The sequence below is a fragment of the Bos indicus genome, chromosome 4, assembly GCF_029378745.1.
Source record: "Bos indicus isolate NIAB-ARS_2022 breed Sahiwal x Tharparkar chromosome 4, NIAB-ARS_B.indTharparkar_mat_pri_1.0, whole genome shotgun sequence".
Lineage (NCBI taxonomy): Eukaryota > Metazoa > Chordata > Mammalia > Artiodactyla > Bovidae > Bos > Bos indicus.
In genome coordinates, this window is record NC_091763.1 from 61,477,104 (window position 1) to 61,496,056 (window position 18,953).

General features: G+C 45.5%; 1 protein-coding gene across 1 annotated transcript in view; it reads right to left on the bottom strand.

Moving 5' to 3' along the window:
• EEPD1 (endonuclease/exonuclease/phosphatase family domain containing 1) overlaps window positions 1-14,343 on the bottom strand; it is a 192,298-nt gene extending 177,955 nt beyond the window's left edge. The window contains exon 1 of the mRNA XM_019958772.2: window positions 14,211-14,343. The gene's annotated coding sequence lies outside the window, so the exon portion shown is untranslated. The remainder of the gene's footprint in view (window positions 1-14,210) is intronic.
• Window positions 14,344-18,953: the final 4,610 nt, after the last annotated feature.

An 18,953-nucleotide genomic window follows, 5' to 3' on the forward strand; every position in this document is an offset into this window, starting at 1 on the left:
AAGGAGTTCATGATCTGAGCCACAATCAGCTCCCAGTCTTGTTTTTGCTGAGACTGTATAGAGCTTCTCATCTTTGTGTGCAAAGAATATAATCAATCTGATTTTGGTATTGACCATCTGGTGATGTCCATGTGGAGTCTTCTCTCGTGTTGTTGGAAGAGGGTGTTTGCTATGACCAGTGTGTTCTCTTGGCAAAACTCTGTTAGCCTTTGTTCTGCTTCATTCTGTACTCCAAGGCCAAATTCACCTATTACTCCAGTGTTTCTTGACTTCCTACCTTTGCATTCCAGTCCCTATAATGAAAAGGACATCTTTTTTGGGTGTTAGTTCTAGAAAGTCTTGTAGGTCTTCATAGAACCGTTCAACTTCAGCTTCTTCAGCATTACTGGTCTGGGTATAGACTTGGATTACTGTGATATTGAATGGTTTGCCTTGGAAATGAACAGAGATCATTCTGCCGTTTTTGAGATTGCATCCAAGTACTGAATTTTGAACTCTTTTGTATCTACTACTCCATTATATCTACTACTGTGGGCAAGAATCCCTTAGAAGGCCATTCCAGACACAGGGAAACACAAAGCATGGATGAGAGTGGCACATGAGGCTGGTTGATCTGCAGGGGAGGGGGCACTGTAGGGACAAAAGAGAGGAGGGACAAGCAGCAATAAGGGCCCATGCTCGCACCTGCGCTGCAAACCAGACACTGGCCTTGGTGTGTTTCATCCACTGAGCCCTGTGATCTTCATTGCAGCCACATTCTACAGAGAAGGAAACAGCAGAGCCAGACAGAGGGACATTCCAAAGGTCACATTGCCCGAGAGCACACATCTCACTCTTCTGCTGGCCTTTAGGTACCTTTCAACTGCCCAGCAGCCTTGGCCTCCCTGTGCTTGGTAGACACACAGGATCTGAGAGATCTGCATTTTATTAATATAACTTGATCCCCAGGACTTGTGGAGGCACTCTGGAGTTTGAGAAGTGCCAGTCCAGGCAGGTCTCTGATGGTACAGGAAAGATGGATTGAGGGGCCAGAGGGGGCACTAGCAGACCAAGTAGAGGGTTGTCATGGTGGTCTCGTGAGAGAGGATGCTGTGCTGAAGTGGTCTTCTTCCCCACATGGGCTCTCTCTCTACGCCTTGACTGTAAGCTTCCTTGGAACATTCCACAGTGCTCTCCCCTAGGGCCCCGGCAGACCTAGTGCTGCAGTGTTCACCTATCAGGGGTCAGTAGGTATGAGCTCATTCTGCTCTGTGGACAGATCTCTAACTCCAGACCCAGACTCATGAGATTGCCCACAGCCTCACATGCCTCCAGCAATCCCGCTGGCCTTCATCTGAACATGGATCTCACAGCCTCAGGGATCTCATCCCTCCCCGAGGCCAGGCCAGCTACTGCCTGGGCCCAGACTCCTCCTGCTGACTCAGCCACCCTAGTGGCAGGTGGGGGCCATGTAGATGATGTTGGCTGACAGATGGGAGGTAACTGCAGACACCCACTCAGTGGCCAGAGTACCATTCCCCGCTGAGGGCTGGAACATCACTCATCATCAGAACAAAAAAACCCCACGGCCACTGTTGCTGTTCTCATTTTGAACAACAGCAATAAACGTATCCCAAGGTAGCAGTAACTACAACAGAACTGGGGATTTTTCTTTCCTGGGGAGTTTAGTCCAACTGAGAAGGCTAGAATATGACTTTGTGTCAAGTAACAAGTGTAATTCCCCTTAACTTTCATTTGTTGTTGTTCAGTCACTATGTTGTGTCCAACTCTGCAACTGCAGGGACTGCAGCACGCCAGGCCTCCCTGTCCATCACCAACTCCCAGAGTTTACTCAAACTCATGTCCATTGAGTCAGTGGTACCATCCAACCATCTCATCCTCTGTCATCCCCTTCTCCTCCTGCCCTCAATCTTTCCCAGTATCAGGGTCTTTTTCAATGAGTCAGCTTTTCACATCAGGTGGCCAAAGTATTGGAGCTTCAGCATCAGTCCTTCCAATGAGTGTTCAGGGTTGATATCCTTTAGGATTGACTGGTTTGATCTCCTTGCAGTCCAAGGAACTCTCAAGAGTCCCATTGTTAAGGACTCATCTCAGTCCACAAATGACCTAGGCTTCCATTGTTGGTCATGATGCTGCTGGTGTTTTGCCCTCTCTTTGTCCACATGGGTGCCTGGTACATTTGTTTCTGAGGGCAAACTAGAAATGTGTTTCCATTAAAGGCATTTCTATTGCCATGGGGGAACTGCTCCCAAGTCATTCTGATATTCCCATAACTCATTCATAATTAATAGCAATAATGATTACTAATATGTAGTGATGTTCTCTCCTTAAGAATTTCCACTGCTCCAGAATTCCCTGGGGAAAGGGAGAGAGAGACCTGGCTCTTTTCCCTCAGCCCTCTTTTGAGTGTCTTCTCTCTGAGAACAGGGAACATGTTTTTCAGCCCATTGGCCAGGTCAGAGCAATGAATGGACATTCTGGCCAGTTTTGACCCCAGAAATCCTGCATCTAGGAAAGCTGAAAGAGTGGAGCCGGTGGAAAACTCAGGGGTGGTGTGGCATCGATCACAGGTCCATCCACACACTTCTGTTATTATATGAATACATAGCCAGTGGAAGGAAGGGAAATAGTCAAAGTGAAAACATTACAAACCTTTCTGGGAACTGATGGATAGATGCAGTAATCACGGATGGTTAGGCTTCCTGGTAAGGTCCAGTCCCACCAAACCACTAAAGAGATAAGCATTGCCAATCAGGAGAGTCAAGGGACATTATGGTGACAGAGGATGGACAGGATTATGAGAGTTGGGTGGCCACTGAAGGTGGCATCTAGACTCTCCTAGTGCCATCCTAGGTTAGGTCCTTGTTGCTGGGACGAGAAAGAAGTTGATGAGTGTAGGGGAGGAGGGTGCATGTTTGGAGAGCAGACAGTGGAAGTATGTCTAGCCATGCCCTGGCCCGATTGATATGTACCAGCTGGGGCCAGACAGACAAACCCTTGAGCCTCCATCCAGCCTCATCTGCTAGTGCTACCTGTCAGCCCTCTGCCCACCACGGCTGTGTGGGCCCTGCAGGGCTGTGCTTCTGTGTCCCTCCCTTTCCCATGCCCCTGTTGATTCCCCGCTCAATTATCCACATCCATAAGCAAAATGGATCCTCAGTCTCCAGTGGCTGTTTCCTTCTAATCGGCCCCATTGTAATTCCACCACCTTGGAGCCCAGAGAAGCCACTCTTGACCTCTCTGGGGCTCATTTTCCTCATCTGTAAAGTGGGGTAAGTGTTACCAGGGGTGATAATTTGAAGACATGTTGCTCAGAACCTCACAGACATCAAACCACCCTGTTGCCATCATTCACACCCCGGTCACTTGCATAGCTGTGTGGAAGGACAAGAAGGGCAGTGGGACCTTCCTGTGTCATAAAGAGCCTGGCTCAGGAACACAGCCTGGGAGGCTCGGAGGGTGGGTGGAGGGAACCAGCACTTGGACCTTCCTGGGTTAGGGTGCCCTTTGCCTTTGAAAACAACTGGTTTGGGGAGGATCCTCCAAAAACCAGCCTCCAAAGCAAAAGACAGGGTGGTGTGGGGCAGAGGAGGTGTGCAGGAGCAAAAGCCTGCTGGCTGAACTCACTTCCACAGAGGAATGGAAATGGATTCCCAAGGTGTGGGGGAGCCAATCAGCCCACCAGCCCCTTCCTGTCCTACCACAGATGGCAAAAGTTCACGCCTCTCTGGGTTTTCTGAGTTTCTGTGACAAAAGCTAAAACAAACTATGACATCCAAAAACTTATGGCTGGCAGTATTATTACTGAAGAATTAAATTATTTGGTCAAGAATTAAAATGCTGGACCTGCCTGGTGCACAGACTAGATATTCCAGCACCTCCTACAGAAACCGAAATCCTACTCTGTGACGTAAAACTCGATCAGAAAAAGGCACATGTGTTCCAAGAGAACAAACAGGCCCTGGGAGCAGCATCAGTGACCCACCAGAACCATCCCACAGGGACAGAGCATAGCTTCTCAACCCACCTCAGAATGACCAGAGAAGCCAGGTAGGGGCGCCACAGCTCTCCTGTGAGCCGTGTCTAGGTCCCACACACGGTTTAGAAGAACTGAGGCTGGTTCCTTGAAACCCATCCCAGACACTGTTTTGTTTTATAGCAACCTTATGACAAACCTAGACAGTGTGTTGAAAACCAAAGACATTACTTTGCTGACAAAGGTCTGTATAGTTGAGGCTATGGTTTTTCCAGTAGTCGTGTATGGATGTGAGAGCTGGACCATAAAGAAGGCAGAGTTCCAAAGAATTGACACTTTTGAACTGTCATTCTGGAAAAGACTCTTAAGAGTCCCTTGGACTGCAAGGAGATCAAACCAGTCAATCCTAAAGGAAATTAACCCTGAGTGTTTACTGGAAAGACTAATACTAAAGCTGAAGCTCCAATACTTTGGCCACCTGCAAAATTATGCAAAGAGCTGACTCATTGGAAAAGACCCTGATGCTGGGAAAGATTGAGGGCAACAGGAGAAGGAGGTAACGGGATGAGATGGTTGGATGACATCACTGCTTCAGTGGTCATGAACTTTGGCAAACTCTGGGAGGTGGTGATGGACAGGTAAGCCCCGTGTGCTGCAGTCCATGGGGTTGGAAAGAGTTGAACATGACTTGGCCACTGAACAACAACAACCACCTTGAGATGCAGTGGTAAAGAATCTGCCTGCCAGTGCAGAGCAGGAGACGCAGTTTTGATCCCCGGGTGAGGAAAATCTCCTAGAGGAGGAAATGTCAATCATTCAAGTATTCTTGCCTGGGAAATCCAATGGACAGAGGAGACTAGAGGGCTATAGCCCATGGGGTCACAAAAAGTCAGACACAACTGAGCATGCATGCATGCACAACAACCTTGAAACGCACTTCAGGGTTTGAAATCCTCTCAAGCGTTGGGAAGGCTGGGGCTGTGGGTTAGGGTGGGTTCCACAGGATCGGCTCCCAGGGATCAGGCACTTGTCCCTGGAAATGTAGGCCTTGACCCTGCAGACCACTTGGCTGATCAAAGAAGACTTCTGACTGATGAAACTTCCACCATGGCTGGCACTGTAGTGCTCTAACCATGGGGACGCAGGGGCCTTACTGCAGACTTTCAGTTTGGATTTCTGAGAGGATTCTGGGCCCCAACCACATTCATATTACCAGACAAAAGAACATGGGGGCAAGGAAGGAAACTGTTTATGAATCACTTTATGGAGAGGACATCTTATGGAGCATTTAATGGACTTTACTCCTCACAAGAACACTTGGAGGTAGGGCTTATCATGTCCATTTCAGAGATAAGGAAACTGAGCCTCACTTTGGTGAAGCAAAACTGCCCAGTGTTTCAGGGCTCGGTCTGCCAGACCCTGAAACCCATACCCTTTACACTGTCACAGTGGCTCCTGTAATGATGGCCCCCAAAAGGGGACCCCTGTAGGGGTCAATTAACAACCCAATAGCACATCTGGCGCTATCTTTACTACATCTTCAACCCTGTGAACTTAATATCTAGTCCTGTAGTTGGTTGATCTGTATTACCTCCAGAAGAAACACACAAATCTAACCACTAGAACCTATGAAAGTGATCTTATTTGGACATAGGGTCTTTGCAGATACAATTAAAGGAAGGATCCCAAGATGAGATCATTCTGGATTAAGGGTGGGCCCTAAATCCGGTAACAAGTGTCCTTATAAGAGAAAAGATAGGAAGGTTTGACACACAGAGGCCACATGAAGATGGAGACTGATCAGAATGATGTGACCACAAGCCAAGGGATGCTGAGGATTGCCAGCAGCCACTGGAAGGTAAAGAAAGGCATGGAATAGATTCTCCCTCTGAACCTCCAGAGGGAACCCACCGTGCCTGCACCTTGGTTTCTGGCTTAGAGCCTCCAGAACTGTGAGAGAATCAATCCTGTTGTTTTAAACCACTAGGTTGTGGTCATTTGTTATGGTCATGGATACAGGTCTGATCTCCCTAGTGAGAATAGTACAAGCTGTTTCTCATTTAGTGAGTGTCATGTGTGTTTCAGGCACAGAGCTGAACATGCACTAGTTCCACGGAGCTTCTCACTCATTCTATGCTGGTGGGATCCATTGTTACTATGCTCATTATCCAGGTAAAGAAACTTGGAAGTCATCAGGTCCAAGCTAAGCTGGTAGTTGGTGGGGCAGACTCTGTTATCAAACAGGTAAACCTCACACCCCCAAACCCACAGCCCCGGAAGATGATGCCTCTGGTGGGAGGAATGCCTTCCCCTTGGGGCACCACCTGCAGATCTACCGTGTCTTACAGTGACTCCCAAAACTCTAAGACTCTGAAAACCTGCTGTTTGGCATATCTAATTTGGTAGCAGAAACCTGACCTAAATTCCTATGTGGCTCTTTATAATCTTTATTATCCCACTGCTGTGAATATTCCACTGCAGAAATACTGATGTGACTCATTTCAGGGTGTGGCCCCAGATCTATGGGTCTTATATAAGACAAGACACATATACAATAATTCCTTTATAAAATCTGAAAAATCTTGCATACTTTTTTTCTGATTTTAAAATGCATCTGGTCCAAGAATTTGGGGATAGAGATTGGGGTCCTCTTCTAATTTTCCTAAGACTGACCACCCGGGAAGGAACAGATGGGTGGGCCACAGGCGACAAGCCAGTCTCTCACTTCCAGGTGTGTGGGAAGATGTTTAATTCTCAAAAAAACCCACAACACTTCTATTTGAATTCAAGATAGCATATGTACGTGAAAGTCACTCAGTTGTGTCTGACTCTTTGAGACCCCATGGACTATAGAGTCCATGGAATTCTCCAGGTCAGAATACTAGATTGGGTAGCCTTTCCTTTCTCCAGGGGATCTTCCCAACCCAGGGATCGCACCCAGGTCTCCCACATCGCAGGCAGATCCTTTACCAGCTGAGCCACAAGGGAAGCCCAAGAATACTGGTGTGGGTAGCCTATCCCTTCTCCAGAAGATCTTCCTGACCCAGGAACCAAACCAGGGTTTCCTGCATTGCAGGCTGATTCTTTACCAGCTGAGCTATCAGGGAAGCCCCCAAGATAGCATGGAGGTAAGAAAATGGTATTTTTCAAGTTAGAGAGACAGGTGTGAATCCAAGTCTCAGAGGTTCAAGGCTCTGCTGCACCTAAACCATAAATATCTGAGAAACATCTGTAAGATGGGAGCAGCCGCAGCTGCTGTGCAGGACTGTGTGGGTATGAGTGCTCAATGAGGCTTGGTGAGGAGAAACACGGTAACTCCACAAATAGAATCCCCCACCACCCACCCACAGTCCTTAATGAAATTCCTCCCCCATTGCCGGCCAAATTGCAAATTCTCAGAAAGAAAATAATATTCTTTCCAATTCTTAGCAACAGCTATTTGGTACCTGGAGTGGAGATTATTCTGATGGTGTCACAATCACGCTTGGCATCTGCCAAGTGCCTCCCAGTGATTCATGCCAGGACTTTAAAGACTCTGCCAAACTCACCCAGCACAACTGGGGACAAAAATGGGAACAGAGACCAAGGGCAGCAAAGGCCAGCCCAAGGCTTACATCTGACCACTTCCAGTAGCTATTAAAGGAGGGATCCTCTTTCAAGTGTCCTTTGCCCCCTGTGAGTCCCCAGGGGATTCTCAATGAAGCCATTTCCCTAGGACATTAGGCAGGAACTGTGAAATTTAAAGACCCTGCGGATTTTCAGGGCGAAATTTCACAGGAGACACGCTCTTGACTCAGAGAGGGGGCCTAGGAGATTATGCTGGAGGGAGAAAAAGCAATCTTGTCTCTTATTCAGCTGGTCTCCTTTTATTCTATTTGAAAATGTAGGATCTTTTCCACAAGTCATATTATTATCATTAAACTGATGGCCTCATCAACCTAATCAATAAGAAGACTTCGGGCTCTTTCACTGTTCAGGGAATGGTGGGAGGTACGGGGGATTGGAGCCCCCCTCCCAGTCCAAGCCCCTGATGCCAGTCCCTCCCTCAATGACCCATAAGCTTCATACTTCTTGTGGGATTTGTGAACCTGACCTTGAGGATGTTTGGTCTGGCAGAGGGGAGATTATATTTTATTTGGAGGGCCATCTGCTGCCTGCAAGTCTCAAAGTGATTTTCAGACAAGGACAAACTATTCTAATCTCCCTGGTTTCAGATCAGAGGGGTGAAGCTTCCAGAAACTTGCCCAACTTCACAAGGCAATGCTGCAGCCAAGTTACAGGTTGGTCAGGTTCAGACAAGGATGGAAAAAGAACATCCAACTGTGCCGACTCTCTGCCTCACACCTGAGGGTAACAGGTGCCCTCAGTCAAGGCTGCTGCATAGAAGGGTGGGTTAGAACCTCCTGGGGGGTCAGGAGGATGAGAGGGAGATGGTTAAGTAGTTTGGAGGAAAATCTATTTCCCAAAATGATTTTCAGCTCATCTCCTGTCCTCCTGAGAATAATCAAGTTTTGAACCCATACATTCCTTAATTTCCTCACTCCCTCATTCATTCAGCACATTCTAGGCCCACAGACCTGGCTTTTTTTGTACTTTTCATGGCATTTCACATGCTGCAGGATCAGGGTTGGGTGGGGTGGGGTGGGATGGAAGTGGGGATTTTGCCTGAAATGGAGCCCTTGCTGGCTTCCCTCCCCATTTACCATCCACCCACTGGCAGTTCCTTAACAAATTAGGGTCTGCTTTGGGAGTGGGTGGGCTTTCTGTACCTCAGCTTCCTCATTTGTAACACAGACACTAGAAGAGTATCTGCTTTTGTTGTGAGGATTCGACCAAGTAATCCAAGTAAAACCCAACACAGAGCCTAGCACTTAGCAAGCAGTTCAGTGACAGAATTCTCACACTGTAGCTAGCACACTGGGCCTCCCAATACAATTTTCCAGTTTGCACCCCTTGCAGCTTGATGTGGCTGTGTGACCAGGTTCTGGTCAACGGATTTGAGCAGAAGGGATGAGGGCAGCTTGTAATGTCCCTTAAAAGTAGGGGGAGTGCTGCACTCCTGCCGGCTGGAATGTGGGCTGTGATAATGGAAGATGGTGCAGCCAACCTTGACCATGAGGTGGAAGCTGCATGCCTAGATTGGAGGAGCAAAGTGGCCTGGGGTCTCAGTTCAGTTCAGTTCAGTCGCTCAGTCGTGTCCGACTCTTTGCGACCCCATGAATCGTAGCACACCAGGCCTCCCTGTCCATCACCAACTCCCGGAGTTCACTCAAACTCACATCCATGGAGTCGGTGATGCCATCCAGCCATCTCTTCCTCTGTCGTCCCCTTCTCCTCCTGCCCCCAATCCCTCCCAACATCAGGGTCTTTTCCAATGAGTCAACTCTTTGCATGAGGTGGCCAAAGTACTGGAGTTTCAGCTTTAGCATAATTCCTTCCAAAGAACACCCAGGACTGATCTCCTTCAGAATGGACTGGTTGGATCTTCTTGCAGTCCATGGGGCTCTCAAGAGTCTTCTCCAGCACCACAGTTCAAAAGCATCAATTCTTCAGCGCTCAGCTTTCTTCACAGACACCGCTGAATCACCCTGTGGGCCTGAGATCACCTAAACAGATCTGATGTGACTCAGAAAGCAAAGGTATGTAAGTGAAAAACTTCTAACTTGTGTTAGACAATGGATGGGGGTGAGGATCTCTTTATAATGTAGACATATCTGCACCTTCAATTCTGCCATCTCCACGTGGCATGATTATTTTAGGAGAGCACTCTGAATGTCCGCGGAAACAGCCAACTCCATCACTGACAAGAAGAGAATCCTGCTTAAGTGTGTGGGGGATTTCTTTCCTTTCTCTCATTTGTTGGTCTGTCTCTCTTTGTGCATGAAAATAGACTAAGAATAAGAAGGTATATTGTAAAAAAAGAAAACCAAGAAATGACAAGTCTAAAAAGAAGGTACTATCATTTGAGCCTGGTAGAAATAATGTGAAGGCAGACAGGGGTGAGTAGGAAGACAAGGCCCAGATCCAAACTATTCATGAGTCTTAATTTTAGAATGCTCCTCTGCTGACCTTTTGCTCACTTCCAAAGCTCATCAACAGAAATGGATTGCATTGACCACATTCCTCCCATAGTGCCTGTCTCTTTTGCAATGGCCTCTGGAAACACTCTTACTAATGCTGCAACACTGCCATTTAAGACATAAGTCATGCAGTGATTGCTGCAATTTTTCCAAAGACAACAGACTCAAGACATTAGTTTATTTCATCAGTGAACCAACATAAGTAAGTACTTGGTGTCTCCTTTGTGTTGTTTACTTGGTCATTGCTACCATCCAGGGGCACGTTCATGTCTTTGGAAGGGAACACAGAATATGGACATTCTCCATATTTATCAGGGCCTGGGACAAAAGCAAGGAGGCATTAAGAAAAGGAGGAAAGGTGGCTTTCTGCCCTGGTCCCATCCTCTAGGGCTAAGTTTCTCAACCCTGGCACTGCTGACATGTGGGTATGGTTAATTTTTGCGTGGGGGATTGTTCCATGCATTGAAGGATTAGTACCAGTTCCCTAGCCTTTACCCACTAGATGCCAGTAGCACCACCGCCTCCCCAGTTGTGAGACTGAAAAAGTCTCCAATCATTACCAAATGTCCATTGGCAGTAGGGGTGTGTATGTGTTCAGAATCATGCCGCATTAAGAACTACTCCCCTGAGGTCTGCCTCTGTGAGGGGAAGCAGTGGAAGCAAGGCCTGCAGACAGTAGCAGGGGGATCATGCAGTCTCTTTGGGGCCCCAATGACAGAGCAAAGCTCAAACATGCTTTACTCTCATGCTTTGTTTAAAAGAAACCCCAAAAATGTAGCATCACCAAGAGACTTTGAGGGTTGCTAGCAAGGGCAGTGGACATGCTGAGAAAGGACAAGAGCAGAGGAGGAAGAAAAGAGCAGATGCCAAGCAGAACCTGCTTTAAGTCACCAATGGCTGTCCCATTCCTTCTTGCCAGTGAGTGGACTATGCCAAAAAAGATGTTCTTCCCTGATAACAGAGAGGCAGCTGGGGAGGAGGATCCCTTTCTGCCCTCCTCTTCCTGCCCTAGCCTATGCCAGGATGGAATGTTTGGAGCTGCTGGCAACCATTTGCAACCATGAAGCAAAAACTAAAGGTCAGAATCTATTGCTGACACATGAGGAAAGTCTGCATTTTTGATGATGTGGCTGAGCCAATGAACCAATCTCAGGATCATCTACTTTTAGTCTTTCTGTTAAGTAAATAATATATGTCCCTATGATTTAAGCCAGGGTTAGTTGGGTTTTCTGTCATTTACATTGCTAATTATGGAAACGTTTTCAATAGCAAATAATAGAATACCCAACTAAAATAAACTTATAAAGGGAGGGTGATTCTAAGGTTGGTTTGGTGGCTGTTTAGTATCAGAGTTCTGAGTTGACTTATGATACTCTTGGGCTTTTCCTCATGTTCACAATATTGCTGCCACAGCTCCAAATGTCATGTCCACACTCAAGCTATGTTTAAGACAAGAAAGAAAGAGGCAAACTTTTCTTGCCTATCCCTGTCTTTTTACCAGGAGAAAAATAATTTCCCCTCAAGCTCATAAGAAACTATCCCATCGTCTCATTGATCAAAACTGGACCACATACCATAAAATTAGAATTGCCATATGATTCAGCACTCCCAGTCTTGGGCATATATCCAGACAAAACTATAATTCAGGAAGATACATACAGCCCTATACTCAAAAAGCACTATTCACAATAGTCAAGCCATGGAACCAATCTAAATGGTCATGACAGATGAATGGATAAAGAAGACATAGTACATATATACAATGGAATATTGCTCAATCGTTAAAAAAATGAAATAATGCCATTTGCAGCAACGTGGATGCAACTTGAGACTATCATACTAAGTGAAGTAAGTCAGGAGAAAGACAAATACCATATATCACTTACATGTGGAATCTAAAATATGACACCAGCAGACATATCTATGAAACAGAATCAGGGACACAGAGAATAGGCTGGTGATTGCCAAGGGTCAGGGGGATGGGAGAAGGTTGGATTGGAAGTTTTGGATTAGCAGATGCTATAATTATTGGCATATATAGAATGGATAAACAATAAGGTCCTACTGTACAGCACAGGGAACTACATTCAATATCCAGTGATAAACCATAATAGGAAAGCGTATGAAAAATGTGCATATATAACTGAGTCATTTTGCTGTACAGTAGTAATTAACACAACAATGTAACTCAACTACAATAAATAAAAGAAACTGGACCACATACCAAGACAGTTTGAGAGAGTGAGTACTCGGCATTTTAAGTCTCTGTCATGGGAGGTGAGTTCTTCCAGAAAAAGCTTTTCCAGAGGATTGTTGGGTTAGCAGACAACAGTTTTTTGCCACAAAATAATTGTCCATCCCATATACTCTATTATCAGAAAGCAAGGCTCTCCCTACTGAGGCCTCTCTTCCCGCTGCACCTCTAATTGTCCTTATGCCACTCAGAGTGGATTGGTCCAGCTTCTCACACCCACAGAAGAGCTAACTAGAGCTAGTCTGTTCAGTTCTGGTGGTTCTCCTGACACATGGTATTGGGCAGAAGATTGTTTCCCTGACAACAATGCTGCCCATCCCCTGCTGAGAAGACCTTTTGCTGGCTGGGAAGGTCAAGCAGGGTGCAGTTCTTCTTCTAGGGAAGACAAGCCACCCCCAAGCACTGGACCAACTAAGGATGCTTGAGTCCTGCTCCCACAGTGTCTCTCAAAGTGCTTCATCTCTTCCCAGGGCTCAAGCTGGTTCCAAGTGGTTGGGACCCAGAGCCACTGGTCCCCTTCCTGTAGGTGAGCTTTCCTTTCTCCCTGGATAGCCTGCCTGCTACAGCAGGCCATGGGCCGTGACTTCCAGGGGCCCCCAGTGCCCTTTCTGGAGGACACTGTTATGCCCCTAAGACCATTGCCAGCATTCATTACTCCAGGACATGGCCCATATCTATTGTACTGAAGAAAAGGAAATAAAACAAGCTCAGTCTCTAGCAAGGCCTCCTCTCTGATATAACCTCCTGATACATAAACACGTGTGAGCCCTGAATTTAATCATGGTGGGAGGTGTCCCTTCTGCCAAAGTACCTGCTGCATCAGGTCACAACCCCTGGTGGATTCCCTTAGGTCTGTCCTGCATCCTTCCATGTAGTTCTCTCTTCTGCCCTGTCTGGAGTCCAGTGAAGTTTTTCCCTTCATTCAAGACTGGCACTTATGAAAAATGTGGCCTCCAGTGAGCTCTTACTCCCCTGATGGGACATTTGGAAGCTTCTGTTTGTTTTTAGAAACTGCTGCCTGAAAGCTTTTCATTGACAATGGGGAGTGACTTGACATCATACATAACTCTGGATTACCAACATGGTTAATATTTCATGATGTGTATTAGTCATTTACATTTATAGAAATATGGGCCATAAAAAATTAAAGCTTTAATTGCTTTGGGTTTCCTTTTTTAAAAATTTGTTTTATGGTTGGGAGTTTTTCTCTTAGCTGAACAGTCTTCTAAATTTTGGGACCAGAATTACTCAAAAGAATTAAGAAATGTGGAGATAAAATAGTTTGAGGACAGCAAGACAATGAGGTATTTGAGACCATCAATACAATCCCTCAGCTCAGCAAGGAAGCTCTGGAATATAGGAAGGATCCGACATAGCACTTTCTGTCTCAGTAAGGACAGCTTTTTAGCAGGAAACAAAGGTTGAATCTATAATTACAGAGCTTCAGGCACGAGAGCAGCCCAACATCAGAGATCATGAAAGACGACACTGGGATAGCCTGGTCTATGCTAGGCTGGAGTGTGGTGTCTGTGGTGACAACACTTTGGGTTCTCTGGCATTAATTAGGCACTTCAGATGTGTTTAAGGGCTTCCCACGTGGTGCTAGTGGTAAAGAACCCATCTGCCAACACAGGAGACAAAAGAGACTCGGGTTTGATCCCTGGGTGGAGAATATCCCCTGGAGGAAGGCGTGATATTCTTGCCTGGAGAATTCCATGGACAGAAAAGCCAGGTGGGCTACAGTCCATAGGGTTGCAAAAAGTCAGACACAACTGAAGCGACTTAACACGCACACACAGGTGTGTCTAAGCCACAAGCATCAAACATACAAGACATGGAATAGCTGGAATAGTAGCTGACAGGTTAGCCCCTGCCCCTGAGGATCACGTGGGGAGCTAACCTGTGTAGTTAGGCTTCCCCAGCCGACAGATCCATGGCTCTCTCAAGGCTGCTGACGTCCTGAGGAATAAACATTCGGTCTTTGGTGTTCTGCACCTCTGTCATCTCACACTCCTCTTTATGTTAGATTTTGCTTGGTGATTTCAAACAAATGTCTGACTCCAGTCTCTCGGCTCAGTCTCCCTGGGGGTGCAATGTTTACGTGAAATTGGAGATCGTGAGGATTTGCAAAGTGAAGCCTTCAGTTTCCGTTTTCTAAAGCCTGCCTCCCCCAACCCTGCAGCAGAGAGGGTGGGAGGATGGGCTGCTGATGTTCAGAGAAGAGGAGGTTCATTTTGCCCAAGTGGAAAGCTCTAGAAATCAGCCTCAAATGGTGAATGACACAGAAAGCAAAGGTCTGTGAGGCAGAAGGCATGCGTTTGTCTGCGTGGCAGACAGATGTGTGAAATGTGACCTTCTATCCTGAATACTGGAACAACTTTCCCAGGGAAATAATCAAATCTCTAAGCTAATTGCTAATTAGACAAAATGCAACATTTTCTGAAGCCTACTTGAATTATGGCTGTGATATAGTACATTTTTAAATGAAAATTGTTTTATGTCACTTCAATTTAAACCCTTTCACCATGGAAATTACTTAATTGAAAAGTGAACATTTCTTTTTAACCTGTAAATTATGCAGAGCTTTATCAAACCAAATTTGCAGCAACATGATACTTTTAACTGTGTAATATATGACTTGTCACAGATTTATGACACCAACCATGCAGTGCTGTGAAATTTTCTACAATGACAATACTGTATACTTTGAATAAATGAGCCAGATACTTTGTCTCAGGGATTAATTTCTCTCTAAATTCCTCCAGATTTGCATGAATATGCTTAAATTAAACTGCTTTTCTATATGTTTGTTTTCAGTATTCCATAAAACTCAAAAATGCAGGCCATACCTATTACAGACAACATATTTTAGCACGTTACCATAAGATGTGGGGCTTCCCAGGTGGCACCAGCGGTAAAGAACCCACCTGCCAATGCAGGAGACCTGGATTTGATCCCTGGGTTGGGAAGATCCCCTGGAGGAGGACATGGCAACCTATTCCAGTACTCTTGCCTAGAGAATCCCATGGATAGAAGAGCCTGGAGGGTTATACAGTCCATAGGGTCACAAAGAGTCGGACATAACTGAAGCGGCTCAGCATGAATTCATACCATAAGATGATACTGTTACTTAATAATTTTATGAATGTATTTTCATAATATAGTACAATCTTTTAAAAAGAGGTGAAAGCATACCTTTAGAACATTAGCATTTTACTTCTTGGTTAGTTCAAACTATTTCATCAGCTGAATTCCTTGAGACACGTAAAGCAGGTTGGCCCTCTAAATGGGCTGTGGTCAGGATCTTGCTGGACTTGTGGTGAAATGAATATTCCAAAGTAATTCATTACAAAAATGAAGAAAGCAAGTGTATAGACAATGCATTTTAGAATTTTAAAGAATGGAATTTTGTTATTATGCCGTATACCATTATACTGAATTCTGTTACTATTATGCAGATGAGGCTCTGAAACATTATTTTTATTTTAGTTTTTTACAGAACATTGCCAGAGATAGTCTTTTTGCGGCTTTACAGCTGCCAGTTACTCCATCCTCCTGAAAGACCCTATAAAGGTGAACATCACACTGCTCTCATTCACTGCAATTCTGTGTGCTGCAGATAAAGGCACCCAGTCTGCCTGATACAACCACTGGGCTCCCATTATTACGATGGCACAGGAGAATTGTCAAAAGAAAAATGAAGACGCACAAAGACAGCACTTGCAAAACAGAACCAGGACAACTGCCCCTTACGTGCACTCAGGGCTGCCGTGAACACAGCTTTGAAAGGCTAGCTAGGCATGGGCCCAACCAGCAGTGAGGAGGCCTATCCTACCCATGACAACTCAGGCTATTAATGCAAACAGACATACGTACTACTTTAGCAGAAAGTGTAAAGCCCTCACATCCGGAATAATAAGGTAAAAAATAACAACAACAAAATTGGCCATTGTGCACGTGCTAAGTTGCTTCAGTCGTGTCCGACTCTTTGCGACCTCATGGACTATAGCCTGCCAGGCTTCTCTTTCCACAGGATTCCCTAGGGAAGAATACTGGAGTGGGTTGTCATGCCCTCCTTCAGGGGATCTTCCCAACGCAGGGATCGAACCTGAGTCTCTTGCATCTCCTGCATTGGCAGGTGGGTTCTTTACCACTAGCGTCACCTGGGAAGCTCTAAAACTGGCCAGAGCAGGAAGTTTCAACAGATCCACAAAGCCAGAGGTCACTGATATGCCAACTTCCTCTGTCCACTTTTCTCTTAATGCTCATGAACCTGGATTGACAAGAGGACAAATAGAACCAGAGTCTGTTTCTTCTAGAGAATCTTCAGCCCTGACAGGATTCCCAGGATAGCGCCTTTAGTGCTTAAAACAAGAGCAAGCGGTTTGGAAGAGTGACTCTATCTCCACTTGTATTTGGAAACACTACAACAAAAATTAACATTAATGATGCACTATCATACACTCATACCCAAATTCACACAGAGAAGACAAAATTGAACTAGAACAGGGAGTCAGTCTCTAAGTACTTGTTAGCAGACTGTCAAAACTATCACAAAGAAGAAAAAATGGTCTTACTACTCGAGTTGGGGAAGTTTCCTTATCATTTTAGTTTGCAATATATAGACTCATAAGAAAGGTCATATTTCCATAATGTTACTGAACCTCACATAATATGTCTCAGAAGTTCTTTTCTTCAGTATCAGTGTTTGTACTATCAGTTTGTTCACATGGAAGATCATAACATTTTACAGAAACATGCAGAGGCTCACTCAGAAGATTTATAGTGTCTCTGTAGTACAAACAGCAAGATAACTTCAGCATCTGCCAAAAAAACGAAAACAAGGCAGCTTGCCTTCCACGGAATTCTCCTGGACACTGTGCCTCTGTGACTTCCAAAGAGGGAGGCCCCAAAGGCAAAAACAGTTTGTCCAAAAGGGCTGAAGGAAGCAGTGTTGAGGAGCCCACTTGTGTCCTGTCAACAAGTGGAAGAGCCATAGTAAGGGAGCTTCACTGTTTCAAGGGACAATGTCACCCTTTGCAGCCAGTCTTAGTTGACCAGAGGCTCCAGTAAGCTGAAGCATCCCTGAAAACATTGGTTTTCATGCAGCAGAAGAATCAGGGCCCAGCTGAGAGGCTGCATGCAAGTCCATGGCCTTATATACCTATTACCCAGGACTACTGCTTCAGGAATATCCACCTCCATATCTGGAGGCTGAGTGCATTAGCCTGCTCGGGCCACCATAACCAAGGGCTGCAGACTGGTGGTTCACACAACACTGCTACTGTGTCACAGTTCTAGAAGCCAGAAGTCTGAAACCAAAGTGTTGGCAAGGTTGATTTCTTCTGAGGCCTCCCTCCTTGGCTTGAAGAAAGTTGGCTTCTCTCTGTATCTTCATATGGTCTTGTGTATGTCTGTGTCCTGATTTCTTACAAGGCCACCAGTGGATTAGAACCATCCTAGTAGCCATCCCATATCAACAACCTCAGATATGCAGATGACACCACTCTAATGGCAGAAAGCAAAGAGGAACTAAAAAACCTCTTGATGAGGGTAAAAGGAGAGTGAAAGAGCTGACTTAAAACTCAACATTCAAAAAACAAAGATCATGGCATCCGGTCCCATCACTTCATGGCAAATAGAAAGGGAAAAAATAGAGGCAGTGACAGATTTTCTTTCCTTGGGCTCCAAAGTCAGTGCAGATGGTGACTGCAGCCATGAAATTAAAAGATCCTTGCTCCTTGGAAGAAAAGCTATGACAAACCTAGACAGCGTATTAAAAAGAAAGATGGGGGTCCAAGTCCTTCTGATTGAGCCTCCCCCCCACCCCCGCAAAAAGCAAAGACATCACTATGCCAACAAAGGTCCATATAGTCAAAGCTATGATTTTTCCAGTAGTCATGTACAGATGTGAGAGTTGGACCACAAAATAGCTGAGCACTGAAGAATTGATGCTTTTGAACTGTGGTGTTGGAGAAGACTCTTGAGAGTCCCTTGGACTGCAAGGAGATCCAACCAGTCCATCCTAAAGGAGATCGGTCCTGAATATTCATTGGAAGGACTGATGCTGAAGCTGATGCTCCAACACTTTGGCCACCTGATGCAAAGAGCTGTCTCATTGGAGAAGACCCTGATGCTGGGAAAGATTGAAGGCAAAAGGAGAAGAGGGCAGCAGAGGCTGAGATGATTAGACAGCATCACTGATTCAATGAATATGAATTTAAGCAAACTTTGGGAGATAGTGGAGGACGGGGAAGCCTGGTGTGCTACAATACATGGGGTCACAAAGAGTTGGACCAGACTTAGTGACTGAACAACAACAATAACAGTAACCTCATTTTAACTTAATTATTCCTTTAAAGGTCCTGTCCCCAAACTCAGTCATTTCTGAGTTACTGGGAGTTAGGACTTCAACCTATGAATTTTTGGAGGGGGACACAGCTCAGCCCATAACTTTGGGGTGATAAACATCAACTTTCTTTTCCACCTGTCTTTTTCTTTAATGGTCATAATTTTTAAGTGAAAATAATGTTTCACTTTTATGCATCCTCTGTTGACTTTTTACTCTACAAGGTGAAAATGGAATTCTCTTACACTTTATTCACACACTGTCACCCTCTTTCACAACTGAGACTAGTAGAGC